Consider the following 14,670-nt stretch of genomic DNA (forward strand, 5'->3'; position numbering starts at 1 on the left):
TAAACTTATTCATTTTGATTTTTAAATAATTTAATTTTCACATTTATTCTCGACAACTATTAGTAAAAATGGCTAAAATCCTTACAGAGGTGATAAATATATGATTTACTTTTAAGAACAAATGACAAGAAAAAATTGCAAATGAAGCAAAAGTCTAGAAATCTGATACATTTCAATATAAAGAAAAACTAAAATAAAATTTGATAAATTATGAGGAATAAGTCTTGATGAAACGAGTAAAATTTTATATTAAAAATTGGACGTGTTTAAAATAAATAAAATTCAATAAATACCATTCAAACGTACGAAAATTTTTAAAAAATATGTAAGAAAAAAATTATATTCAATTTATATAAAATATATACATTTTAAATTTATGTACTTAAAATAATTATTCTAGACAATTCAAGTTTTAATTCTGTGTAAATACCCTTCGCTTCATTTACTTTAATGAAAACATGGTAAATGTTTAAAATAGAGTACACTTCAAAAGTTATTAACAAATTCTAAAGCTTTGAAAGATAAAAATAAAGATATTATCCATTAACTCCATTTTTTTATCTTAAATTTAATACATGCCTGTATTTAATTTAAACCATGTAAGCTTTTATTTGTCGTTGGATAAAGCCGTGCTTTATATCTAAGGAAGCTACTGGAGATGTTATGTTCGATGTTGTTTACAGATTCCATTAGTGCCAGAGCATTAACGATCTGTTGAATTGGCTTCTATTGCTAATTTCGATCCAATGGAGATACAATAATAGGATGCAGAAAATTTAAGATCACGATGTTGAATTATTCTGAATAAAACATAAAATTTGCAACTAAATTCTCTAGCTTAAAATTTAAATTCATTGAATAATTTATTAACTCATAATTATTATTTTTATGCAATAAATTCTTGCTAAAAATGACTATTTAAAACATCTAATTTTTCACAAAAAATGTACGAATTTAATAAATAAATCAATATAATTTAAATATGATAAAGTAATTAAATACTGAAAATGAAAATTGGTGATGATGTAGTAAAATTTTCCAGTATAAATAAGTTTAAACGTATAACAGACTTGGTTTAGAAAAGATTTACTCGCTTTTCTCTTTATATTTTTATTTTATTTTTCCTTTTTTATATATATATTTGCACAATTAAGAAACAAAATTATTTCGAACTAAAAAAGACTTGAACTTAAAATTACTTCGTACTTTATTCTGAAGAAGTTGGTCGCAGCTGCATTTTTGAAAAACCAATTAGAAGAGTGATAATGCAACTAAATAAATGAATACTTATATTGATGCCTTATACTTTTTCTTGATTTTAGAATTAACATCTGTATTTGTAAAGTAAGAACAGGGGAAAAAAATATATAAAGTATATAACTTTGACTCTTTAACGAATTCGTTTGTAGCGAATAACTCGTTATATATTCGCACAACTCACATTTTAAATAGTGGTAGAATATTTTAATAAAGTAATGCAGCCTTTTAATAAAAATGCTGTATTGCTTCGAATTTAAAATGCAATTTTTTTGCATGTTTTCAAACTTAAAATTGGGGTGAATGTTAAATTTCAGGCGCTTCGCTTCTTAAATTCATTGTATTCTTATTCACTCTTCAAAAATGTATAACAAAAATTTTACGGTATTTTCCTTTCAGTTTTATATTCTCTGCTAATTATATTATATTTTATTAAGGTTTCTATTCGTGAATAATTTCTTGAAATTGTAGTTGTAATTATCATTCAATTATCATTTCAATTTTAAACATGGATTGAGTCTTAAATTCGAAATAAAACACTATGAAACTATTAATAATATTATTATTTATTAGTTTATGGGTTAGATTTTTTAAAATTAAATTAATTTATTAAATATAGAAAAATTTACGATGTTTTAATAAAAACTCATTAATTTTGTTGTAATAAATTATTGTGATTTAAATTTTTGTAAAGATTAAGCATTATTAAATATAATCATGCAATCGATTTAATTGTAATAAGTAAAAATATTATTTATTTAAAAGATTTCTATGAAATTTTAATTGAGATAAATTAGATTTATTTTTGATTATTTATGAAAGATTTTGTTTGAATATAATTAAATATCACTTTTAACTTTTCATAAATCAAAATAAAATTAATTTTTTTTTGTTTTTGTGATATGAATTGAGAAAGATTTGTATTTTCTAAATAGTTCTTTAGAAAAATAAAATTTAATTTCGTTTGAAAAGCTTAATTAAGAATGAAAAAATATATATATATTTTAAAATGATTTCTTTATAAAAGTGCAATTTATTAATTTTTAAATTATTTTAATTTAATTAAATTATGCAACCAAGTTATTATTTCTCTCGAACAATTTAATAAATTTCATTTTAATAATTTTTAGAATAAATTTCAAACTAAAAAAAAAAAACAAAATTTATTGAATTATTCAGAAGTTTTTAAATTGAATATTGCACGAAACTTAAATTTAACTTCTTTATATTGAATACATATCTAATCAAAATTGAAGTTTTGTATTTAAAAAAATTCGTTTTCAAGGATTCTACTTCTTTTTATGATAAAGTTTTTGAAATCCTAAACCAAGAAAAATAATATATATATATATATATAAACTATTTATAGCCGAAGTTTTCTTACAAGATGGTCGATAAGTATTTTGTGATAGTTTAGAAATTTTTCTGATTATTCTTTTAAAAAAAAATACTATTACTTTTTTCTTTATTGTAATTGTTGAAAAACTTTCTTTATGCCATCGATTACAAAATAGTAGTTATTGTAGTTTCTTTACAGAATACGGCCATTCCGATTATTCTTAGCTACTCATAAAAGTAACGTTAACTATCTGAAATGCCATGTGATGAGAAAACAATTACATCTGTAAGACGAGCACAAGAGATGGACATATATCACGTCTTTGGATTATATTCTTAATATTCTTTTCGTTATCTTTTCCTTAACGTTCTTATAATTTAAAAGTTTTTTCTCTCATTATTTTCTACAAAAATGGGAGATTGAAAAGAAAGGTGCACGGATATGTTTTACACATACCAATATTAGCGATAAGAATCGATTTAACGTTCAGTATTTAGTCTTCAACACTTTCAGTTTCGGCGAACGTGATGAGTTTACGAAACGTTGAAGAATAGTAAGTAAAAAATATCGTTTTTTTCCCTTTTTTCTCTCCCCCTTCTCTGTTACAGAAGTTTTACTAAGTAAAATAAAATTTCCCAGTTTTAAGTGATAAATTTAATGATTCCACAAAGCTAACAGGTAGCCTTTGATTAAGCTGGTGATTTATGTAACGTCTTAGAAAATTTTAGAATTTAAAAAGCTATAAGAAATAATAAAATTTTAGTTCGATTTTCCATCATAAAAATTGTTTTGTAATTCGAATTTCAACAGCTGTTTTGAATAATTAATAAAAATCATTTTCTATTATTTATCTAACACTTATCCTTCTTGACTTTTATACTTGTAACATCACTTTCTTGATTGCTAACGTTTGCATTATACATATGTAATCCTATCTGAATTTTACATGTCAGTTGATATGTAAACACAAATGTATAAAGTTTCCAACTACGAAATAGCTTCGAGCGTACTCATCTAAATTGTTTTACATAAAATATCTCCGAAGACCATTTTTATTTATAAATACCGTAAATATAATAAATATTATACGTTTATTAAAATTCTTTTTTTTGTAAACTTCAAATATTTAGAATTTAATTCACTTTTTTAAAAAAATTTTGAAATATACAAACGTTTGGATTATTCAACAAATGCTAAACGGTTATAGTTGAAATATTACAGTCTTTTATAGAATAAATAGATTAAAACGATCTGTCTATTTTTTGTGAAATTTATCTTGGATTTGAAGAATATTTTTAGAAAGATAAATATATACTCGGCAGAAAAAGTTAATTGGATTATATCCCAGCAAAGAGAGGCGGTACGAATGAAGAATAAAAAGAAATGTGTCACCAGGGAGATGGAAGAAGTCTGTGATTTGTCATTCATGTGACACAATGATTCCTTCATGCATTTCATTCAGATACACATGGAAACGGTTTCTTTTTCGTCCCAACTAATCTTCTGTATAGACTACTTGTTAAGGTTTCGACTTACTGATATTATTGATGACTTCATTGCAATTATTATACAGAATTTTTCGAATGAATGAATAAATTTATACTTTTTCAAGATTTCCTGTTGTTGTCGTTGAAAAATTTCGTACAAAAATAATGCATTTTTGATGATAAATTGAAGTCAAATGTAATTTAAAATATTCCAAATCAAAAATTACAATATTATTTTCTTTATTTTCTGTATTTAGAGTATTTTTAAATAGGTTAATCTTTAAAACTAAAATATAAAAGTCAATACCCTTTATTGTAAATGATGCAATTCTATATAATGTATTAACAAAATGGAATATTCTAATAAAAATTAAAATTCAGGACAGAAAATATTTTAAAAATATATAAAGTGCTTCACAATCAAGAACATAATTAATATTAGCGGAGATGACTTTTTCTATAAAGCTCTTGTTTATCTATAAACATATAAATTGGATTAAAAAAATCTCTCTGTGGCCTAATTCTCGTGAAAATTTCTTGTATAAATTCCTTATACGAAGAAAATTCGTTTGTAAGAAAACTTAGAATTTTATTAGTATTTACTCTTCAATCTATAATATGTTTTAATAATAGAAAACTATCAAATATTTATTTTCCCTAATAATTTAATTTAAAGATCCTAAAATTATAATTTGGAGATGAAAAAGAAGATTTAGGATATTTATTTATTTTTTCTCAAAAAATAATTAAAAATTTTTAATTATAATTATTTATTTATTTCATAATATTCAAAGAGGAAAAAATTCTGATACTATTGTTTTATTTATAATTCATAAAATATGTAATCATTATTTAATAACGTTATATTATAGTACACAAAATAAAACAATATATATAATTAATATTATGAAACTTTCAAAATAGACACACTTTGAGTGTTTCACAAGAATAGATCGCAATGATAACAACGAAGTCTTATTGACTATCTATTAACAAATGATATTAAATAAATAAAAACAAAACTATTTGAATATATATATATATTTATATTTATATTTAATTTCGTTAATGTAGAATAATAAATAATTTAAGAATAATCGATTACTCACTAAGAGACTGTTTCATTACATTCTACATAAAAGATACCGTTTCCATCTTTAATGATTAAGAAAAAATAAAATAAAATACGTGTTAAATGATAAATATATTTATTGTGATAGGAAATATTTTTATATCTAAAAATCTTTACTTAAATGTTTATTAAAATTCCATTGTGTTCTATGCTAATCGAACACAAATATCGCAAAGTTTATTTTATTTATTAATATATCTTAACTTTAACTTAATAAATAATATAAGAAGAATTTTTTTCGGTTGAGAATAAGATAATTCTTAAACTTGTTGTTTGTTAAAGGGATTAAGAAAGAATTAATATAGACTGTGAAACACGGCTTTATACTTTCTTGATTAGATCTTTTAACCTCAGAGAAAGAAAAGGGATTGTTAATCTTTCTTTCTACAGCTGACAATGAAATGTTTTCGAGCATTGAACAGTGTAGCCATTAACCAGATATCAATTTGCCTGACTCTAAGACTCACGAAGAGCATTCTCTGTTCAAAGATAGGAAAAGATTTATTTAGGAAGAAAATTAATTGTATTCCAAATTACACATTCTAAAACAGTTGTTGATTTACATTCCTTATTTAAATTTAATAAGTATTGTATAAATTCAACTAAATGCTAATGCTCTATCTATAAGCAAATGTCTCTACGTTAATTAATTATAATGAAATTAATATTTTATATATAAGTTATGTATTAATTACGTTAAAACAATATTTAATAATGATGTCTTATTATTATTTATTACCGATAATTCGTATTTTTAATTAAAAACACCGATTAAATTCTTTGTGAATATACATTTTTTAATTAAAATGTTATTATACGCAAAATATTCCTATGTTTTTATTTCATTGTTTAAACATTCTTGTAATTACTGAATTATTATAAAACTATAATAATAATAAATAGAATTAAAACTATTTATAAATTTTTTATCAATTTACTTTGATACGTCTTTTTTTCAAAATTTAGAATTAATACAACAAGCTAAGAGTCAGTATTAATAGACAACTGACTGACCAGAGTTGACAGAGGTGGCAAGATAAACCGACAGCCCTTTCAACACCCTGCCAACTCTTTGGTGATTGATGAAGGAATTGAAATAAGGATTTACTGAACTTTCAATGGACGTTGGACAAACAGTTGGATGGAAAAGACATCAACTACTGAAGTTTCATAGCATCCCTATTTAGATATTCTCTTGCTTTATCGCATTAATTTTTTGTTTATTTCTCTACGGCAGTTTTTGATTAAAATATTAATAAGAATAAAAATATTTCACTTCATCAATCAATCCACCGTAGTAAACAGGAAAGAAACTCGTCAAGTGAAAAACATCTTTTAAAAACTTATAAAAGGAAGAAGCTGAAAGATAAAAAAAGGAAGATAATAACAAATAGAGCGTATAATCTAATAGTACCTGTCAAAATATGGTTTAGTTTAATGTAAAATTGATACAGCCAAATATTTATTTTAGCTATTTTAAAAATATATATATATTAAAAAGTTCAAAATTTCAGTTTTATTTCTTTTAAACCAGATACAGAAAATACTGAAAACATTTATGTTACGAGGATTCTGAGCGATACGCTCAGAATCATCGTAACATAAATGTTTTCAGTATTTTAATTTTTATAAATTCTTTAATTTATCCATTAAATAAACAAGTGTAATGTATATTTAACCATTTGAATATATGGATAGACCTATATATACTTTTTTAAATTTCAAAAAAAGCTAACTTTATCAAAATAATCACAGGAAAGGGAAAATAAAGAATTTATAGAATTCAATTCAAGAACTTTAGTTTTTTTCTTCAGAAATGGAAGTGCTCAGAACGAAATGGATTTGGTAAATTCCTTTTCTCCGTAGAATTGACAGAAAACAATAGTTTTAGTTTTTTTTCAATTTCTTACAAACAAAATATCAGAACGTTTATGCACATTTTACTTAAATTATCGAAGTCGAAGTGACGTCAAAGTGAAGAGAAAGTCATCCCTAGAGATATCTATTGGGCAGACTGAGAACTAAGGTGAAAGTCATCGACTGAAGTGCTATTCCTTTCTTTTCGATTGTAAAAGGAAAAGAAACGCGAGACTGCATTTTCTTAATTAGAGTAATGTTGAGCAGTTGACATTACAATGCATCGAATGGTTTGGTAAGCGATGGGAGGTACAAAATGAAAAATTTTCGCATTAGTAGCTTCACTTTGCTTAATTCTTGGCAACGAATTGTTTAAAGTTTCAACTAGTTTAAATTAGAGTGAAATGCTATATTTTGTCCTAGACATTTATTTTTTTTAAACGAATTTTTTAATGACTTCCTTTCGATAGATGCGGAAAAAGTATCGATAATTAGTTAATGGTTTAGAAACACGATGAAGCTGGCATACAAACAAATGTTACAGATCAAAATAAAAAATATAAAAAAATTAAAAATTAAACTACAGATCACCTTACTTTTTTATTTTATGAATTAATAAATTATTTTCCACTTATTAATAAGTGATTAGAATTTTATCATTACTCTAGGAACTATTTGTATTAATATTATTTATTTATTTTATTTTAATATTCATAATATTCAGAAAAAAAACATAATTTAAATTTTAAAATAAAAATATATTATTGAATATATATTTACTCTAGTTAAAAAAATCAAATATTAATTAGAAATTTGATATTAAACATAGTTGCAAACATTGATTTTCCTTGAATATTTATAAATAATCTCCAAGTTGAATTTATTAAAATTTATTTTTTAATATTTATGAGAGAAAAGAAAGAAAAAGAATAAAAATTAAACACAGAAAAAAAATTTTTTAATACTGGAATTTTTATTTTAAGTGTATATAATCTTAGTATGAACAGAATAAATTAGTCGTTTAAATTAAAAATAAAATGCCAATTAATTAAAATGTCTGAAAAACTATATTTGTTCAGGTGGATTTAATGCATATAATTATCAAACTCGATTAATAATTAAAGTAAGAATTTTTTCGATTTAATTGTAAAATTATATTAGTAGTTGAATAATGAATTCTGCATTCATTATTTTTTTACTAACTCAAAATAAACATTACTTTATTAAAATTCTCTGTTTATTTTATTTGTAATATCTGATATTGCTTTCGATTTATCTAAGATTTAAGAAATGTTTATTTATGAAAAGAAAAAAAAAACAAAATTTATAAAATTTTGCTTTGTTTGCACACAGAAAGCTTATACTATTATTTATGTAAGATTATTAGTGTTCATCTTGTAAAGTAATTCAATATATTGATTGATTATAGATCGTGTCTTGCCTGAAAAACCCTACTTCTTTTCGTGATGGTCGACATTTAGTGAGGTGTTGCTCATTATCGAAATAGAATCTACAGCAGTAGTTTACGAACTTTTTTGTATAATTTCCTATTCTCACAGTATAAATTTTCTTACAAAACAAATGTACATTTTAGTGTTCATTTACACTTTACGATGAAAGTTTTAACGATACTTCCTTTCTTCGATATCTCTAGGGGATAAGAACTACAGTTTCAATAAACACTTATAAGCAATAACTTATAATTCTGTCAATTTGAGCTTCTAAATTTATGGAATTAAATATTAAAACAAATATATATAGAGTTATTAAGTTATTTAGAATCAATTTTTTATGAATCAAATAAAATATTTAGTCTAAATTTTAAAAATATATAACATATTGTTTCTATTATTCTATTAAATTCTATTAAAATAAAATAAAAGTTGTTTATTTGAAATATTTACACAATGTAAGCTATTTTAATCATTATGAGTTTTGTGTATAATAATAATTAATTAATAATTTACAATCAATTAATTATATAAAGTTATTAAATTTAAAATTTAAATCTAATATATAAAAATAATTTTCAATTATTATATTTTTATTTATAATCATTGGAGTTTTTGCTCTTAAAATATTGTATGTAATTTCAATACCAGATTCGAATAAATTATATTTTCTAAATTTATTTCAAGAAATAAAGTTTAATCTGAAGAGGAAAAACTTATTGCAAATTTAAGAAATATTTTGATAAATTACATAGGCCTAAACAGTTTTAGATTTAAAATCTTTCTGTATTAAATCTGTATTGTATTAAATAGTGTCAGCGTGTCGTATAAAATGAATGGTGTAAGTTATACACTCGTACGTATGCCTGTGTGTTTGTTGTGTGCTTGTACACGTTTGTTGTTTACGAGTGTGTGTGTAAGCATGGATATACTTGGATGTGTAAGTGTATTTTCAATTTTTTCAATACCTCCTATTGAAACAATTTAAATATTTGATTCAAGAGCTACCATAAATATTTTTTCACGATTTATTTTATAAAAAGTGAGTTTATTTTTGTTATTTTTGTTAAAACTTTTTCTTTTGGTAATAGGCCTATATTGAGGTTTCAAAACACTGTTTTAGTGTCATTATTAAAAATTATAATTTTAAAAACATATAAAAGAAGAAACAAGTTAAACTAGAGGAGAGGAACCTGAGGTCTTTTGTGCCTTTTAACGCTGCATGATAAAATCTAAATCGTATAATACAGAAATAAGTTTTTATGCATCTGTGCATCTGTTTTCTCTCGCTTTTCAGACAAATTAACTAAAAATCAGCTTACAAGCAAGTATTATGATACTTTTCTTATAATATATTTGACATTTTACTTTATTATTAAATTGTAAGAAGTCCTGTGTGATTGTGCATACATGCAAAATTTACAAAGTTATGCACCTACAATACAACATGATGTGAAGGTTTCCCGTCTCTGGGTTAAATAAATTCTAAGAGTGTATTTAAAAACGTTTTACACCAATTAATATCAAAGTTCAAGATAAAGATCATGTAAATTATTAAATTGCGAAGATGATCACGTAATTATCAATTACGTGATCATCTTCGCAATTTAATATTTATTACATATATATTTGAAATACTTAGTGGACATAGGTATAAGCTAACTATTAACATACGTGTTGGTTGAAACTTTTAGTGCGGACTTTTCTATATAATCAAATAGAAAACACTGCACTAAAACAGTAGCGATTTATATTTTTTTGAGGCCCTAGGAACAGCTTTGTTGGTTTGGTTTTATTTTGTTACAGCAACGGGACACGTGGGCGATCTTCTGAGGGGATGCCTCTCGGGAGGACTTTCTACGGGAAATGGCACCTATTTGGATGTTACAAATGTGAAAAAACCCTTTGCCAAGAAGTCCAAAGTGAGCACTTAGTGCATCTATTCGGCAATCCGCCATTATTCTAAAAATTTCAACCAAACCCTATTTAATAAATTATAATCCGGATTTAAATCAACAATTTTTTTAAATTTTGTCTGAATATATAATTTATTAAAATTAGAAGTAACACCTTTATCATCAAAAACAATTAAAATAGTATTAGCGTTAATTCAATTAATTTTGACTTAAATTACCCTTTTATTTTTTATTTTTTTCAGAATATACCTTTAATCATTCAAATTGCATAGAATTTGATTGCAAATTAAATATTCTCTAATATATATTTAAATTAAAATAAAACAATTAAATTAAAACGTTCATTTAAAATATTTAAATATAATCAACTTCGACTTAAATATTTGTAAAAGATATTTCTTCGAGTAATTTTAAATAAAGATCACCTCAAATACAAACACGATATGGAATATTTGAATGAAAATTCTCAGAATAGTGACCCAAAGTATATAGAAATTTCTCTCGGTGTTAAACAAGAATGTTTACTTTCGCAACGTGTTAACATGTCTTTCAAATTCGCAACAAAGACTATATCTTTGCAATAACAGGATAGGATAATGTTTACGATAAACTCGAAATATATAGATTTTTTTTAACATTCTAGAACATATATTAATTATATTAAATGATAAATCAAAGGTTAATTTGAAAGAGCTTAATGAGCCAAACGTTCTTCACTTATAAAAGGAGTTATAAAAAGAGTTATAAAAAGCTTTGGGTATAGAATTTAATTATTATATAAATTTAAACTAAATAAATACACAACAAATACCGAATCATTTATAATAAAAATTTATTTCTCTTTATTACATAAAATCGGAAGTTTTTAAATACAGTTTTTAATTTGGGAATTTTTAATCTTATCAAGATATAGAAAAATCTAATTTTACCAACTAATTAAGTCTAATAAGTAAAATATAAGAAAATAAAATTGAAATCTACTTTAGTTAATTGGTGTTGCCGATAGCAAACTATCGGATAAGTGGCAAGAAATTAAATTAGTGCTTCGTTAGAAGCAATATCAATAATGCGCTTTTATGTCAAAACAATAAGGAGAAGAGAAGAATGAAGTAAAAAAGAAAAAAGAAAGAAAAAGTCTTCGGTTCAAAATTTCATTTGTATGCCACTCCCACGCGTCACGTGATAGGTATGAAACTGATGACGTTTTGATGAGCGAGTTATTGGCACGTGCGTCCGAAAAAATCAATATGACGATATTGCCATGGCAACCGAGCCACGCCTGTTTCTAGCAGCTTCACCATCAATTATCGATTAGATAATAATTCAATTGCCTTTAACTGCCGTAAAAGCCTGAAATTCGGAGATAAAGTTTATTTTTTCCCCTTCGCTTCTTCCTCGTTTTCTCGTATAAAAACAATCATTTCTTTCAATAGATGTTAAGTATTTCCTAATTGATATATTAGTTTCTAAAGGAATTATCATTTAGTTTCGATGAAGGATTAGTTCCTCTCTTCTATAAAAAAATAAAAGAAGAAAGAAAAAGAAAAGCACCTGCTAAGTTAAATAAATAAAAATCCACTTGCGAGAAACGATGATTTGATAATATTCCTTATAGATAATGGCCCATTTTCTCTCCTGAGAGATAAATTATCAAATTTGCCATTGACATCCGGTTCGCTCGAGTCAGCGATCTGCTATATGCATCCATCAAGAAGACCTAGCAAACTTCATTCAAAGTTTTGGAAACAAGGGTTAAATTTCACATTATCGTTCGACCCGTGGGAACAATTAATCCGACCCCTAGTCTCGTTCAACTTATGGAAAACGCACGCTCGACAAGATGACAACAAGAAGTGGAAGATGATGTATGACCAGTGGCTGTGATTTATGATGTGCTCATGACAAGGTAGAGAACTGACAGTTTAGGGAAAGCCGATATCGCCAGTCTAGTTCTGGTACCAGATCGAAAAGACTAAAAGCTTCAGTAACTTTACACAATCTAACGGACTAAGTTGTTTGCTTGTAAAAAACTGATGCTAAACGATGTCGAAAAATAACTACTGATGTCAATTTTCGATTATTTTAATATCGTTTTGTAAAACTTTTAGAATTTCGCTAAAGAAAATTTGTCGTAAACTACACAGAAACTGCGACATTTGTTTGGATATCGGTATTCCATTTCTCATCTGTGATTAAACGAACAAAAATAAAAGTTTTCAAAGTTGCAACGTTTCGTTTAAAAACAAAATAAATAAAATATTAAGTGGAGCAGAACCTCGCTTATCTGAAGTCTATTGTGTTCTTGAGGTCACATGGGATAAGAGGAATGTCAGTTTGGAAGGAGTTTCAATATCTATGATTGAATACTCTAAAGAATATTATTAGAGTAATACATGTAGAAAAGATAGAAAAGCACTACACAAATGTAATTAATATAAATTAAAGATGCGTTACTTAATGAAAATCTTGGGAATATTTCGAAGAATTTCTACTTTAACAATTTTATTTTCTCACTTACACAGATTAAAAAGTTAAAATTAGATTCTACCATTTGGCGATAATTAAGTTTTAGGATTAAAATTATATTGATACCAGGTTATCGTTATTCATAATTTATATGAAAACTATTATAAGAAATGTAATAAATGATTTCGGTAATGCTAATAACTTCACATTACTGATATTACAATTGTTAAGGAGCAATCATATCATTGCAATGATATGTTACCTCTTTCCTTCCTTTCATTATTCATTCGTTCGCCAATTCCAATACTAAAATCAGTCAGTAATTGCCATAGATATCATTACAGGGTTGACACATGCAGGTACTCTCTAGAGATTCCTACTGTCATTGTTTAAACAGATGAAGAATAATGAATAATGATAATGGTTGACATATAGAGTACGATTTCCTAACTTACTATTATCAATAAGTTTATTCATTCGGAATATTTCTGTAAATGGATACTCTTTTGATTCGGCATTTCCATTCAATAAAATGTAAATATTACATTTTAATAATAATATATTTTATTAACGTTTGTTATACAATTTAATGATTTTTAATCATAGTGCCAACCGAAATTTGTTAAAGCCTTATCCACCGCGAGATACTTAATAACGTGAAGAAATTAACATAAATATTTATTTAGTTTTTTCTTTTTCTTATAAATGTTAATTTTAATAGCAAGAATTAAAGTTAATTTATTTGTTAAAAAGTTTTACTATGTAACTTGGTATTAGATAACTCATATTGTCTTTGATAATAAACTGTATTCATGTCAAAGTAATATAAACTAATATATGTAGAGTACTATGTATATTCCTCCTTGTAACAGGGTTCTTACCATATTACTAATAAATGATTTGATTTAAAATTGATATTTTAATTTTACGTCTTAAAAATAAATTTATTTATCAATATATAGGCCTACTGGATTAGCATATGCACACTACGATAGTGAATCTATAAAGATGCAAACTATTCAGATTATACAATAAATTAAATATATAGCTTATACAACATATACTATGCTTAAATATATATATATATATATATATATATAACATTAAAGACAGAAACTATTTGCATAGACTATCCGAATAAAGTTTCAAGTTAAAATTTATTTCTTTAGCAAAATTCATTGATTTAACAAAAGTAAAGTTTTAACTTTATATATAAGTATATATATATATTTTTTCTGAATAAATAAAAACCATTTTTAGATATAATCTTCATAGAGAAAAAAAGAGAGTTTTCCAAGTTTCTTATATCTAAATGTAAGATTCCGATAACGGATTTAACCATTTTGAGAGAGCGCAGAACAGACAATCACTGATGTCCACATTACAGTCAGCTATACTTCACATCAGTTCGCAAATGTGAATCGAAGCCGCCAAGAATCACTCGGATCGAATAATGGTAAAGGAAAGAAAAAGGAGCAGGTTATTTCCTGTGCCATAGGAGATGTGGCCAAATGTTAACGTCAATTGTAATGTTTGACTGTTTGATTGATGACGTAAGGTCGAACGGCTAAGATTTGAAATCAAGTTAATACCCATTTTGAATAGAGGATTTCGTAGCAAAATGGAGAAAACTGTTGAAAGTGGCCATGCAAACCAGCATTGAAAAAGACTTTTTCCAACACAGAAAACTTATTATTATACTTTGTCAATATTGCCATAGTATTATTGAGAGAATAAACTAAAATTTTATTCGAAGGTATATATT

The 14,670-nt window shown here is 24.9% G+C and overlaps 1 protein-coding gene across 1 annotated transcript in view; it reads left to right on the plus strand.

The window, feature by feature from the left end:
- Positions 1-14,670, plus strand: part of LOC136981430 (anaphase-promoting complex subunit 13) — a 424,687-nt gene that overhangs the window by 95,978 nt on the left and 314,039 nt on the right. The gene's annotated exons all lie outside the window — the stretch shown is intronic.

Source organism: Centruroides vittatus, unplaced genomic scaffold, assembly GCF_030686945.1.
Source record: "Centruroides vittatus isolate TY-2023 unplaced genomic scaffold, ASM3068694v2 contig_754, whole genome shotgun sequence".
In the NCBI taxonomy this organism is placed as follows: Eukaryota; Metazoa; Arthropoda; class Arachnida; order Scorpiones; family Buthidae; genus Centruroides; species Centruroides vittatus.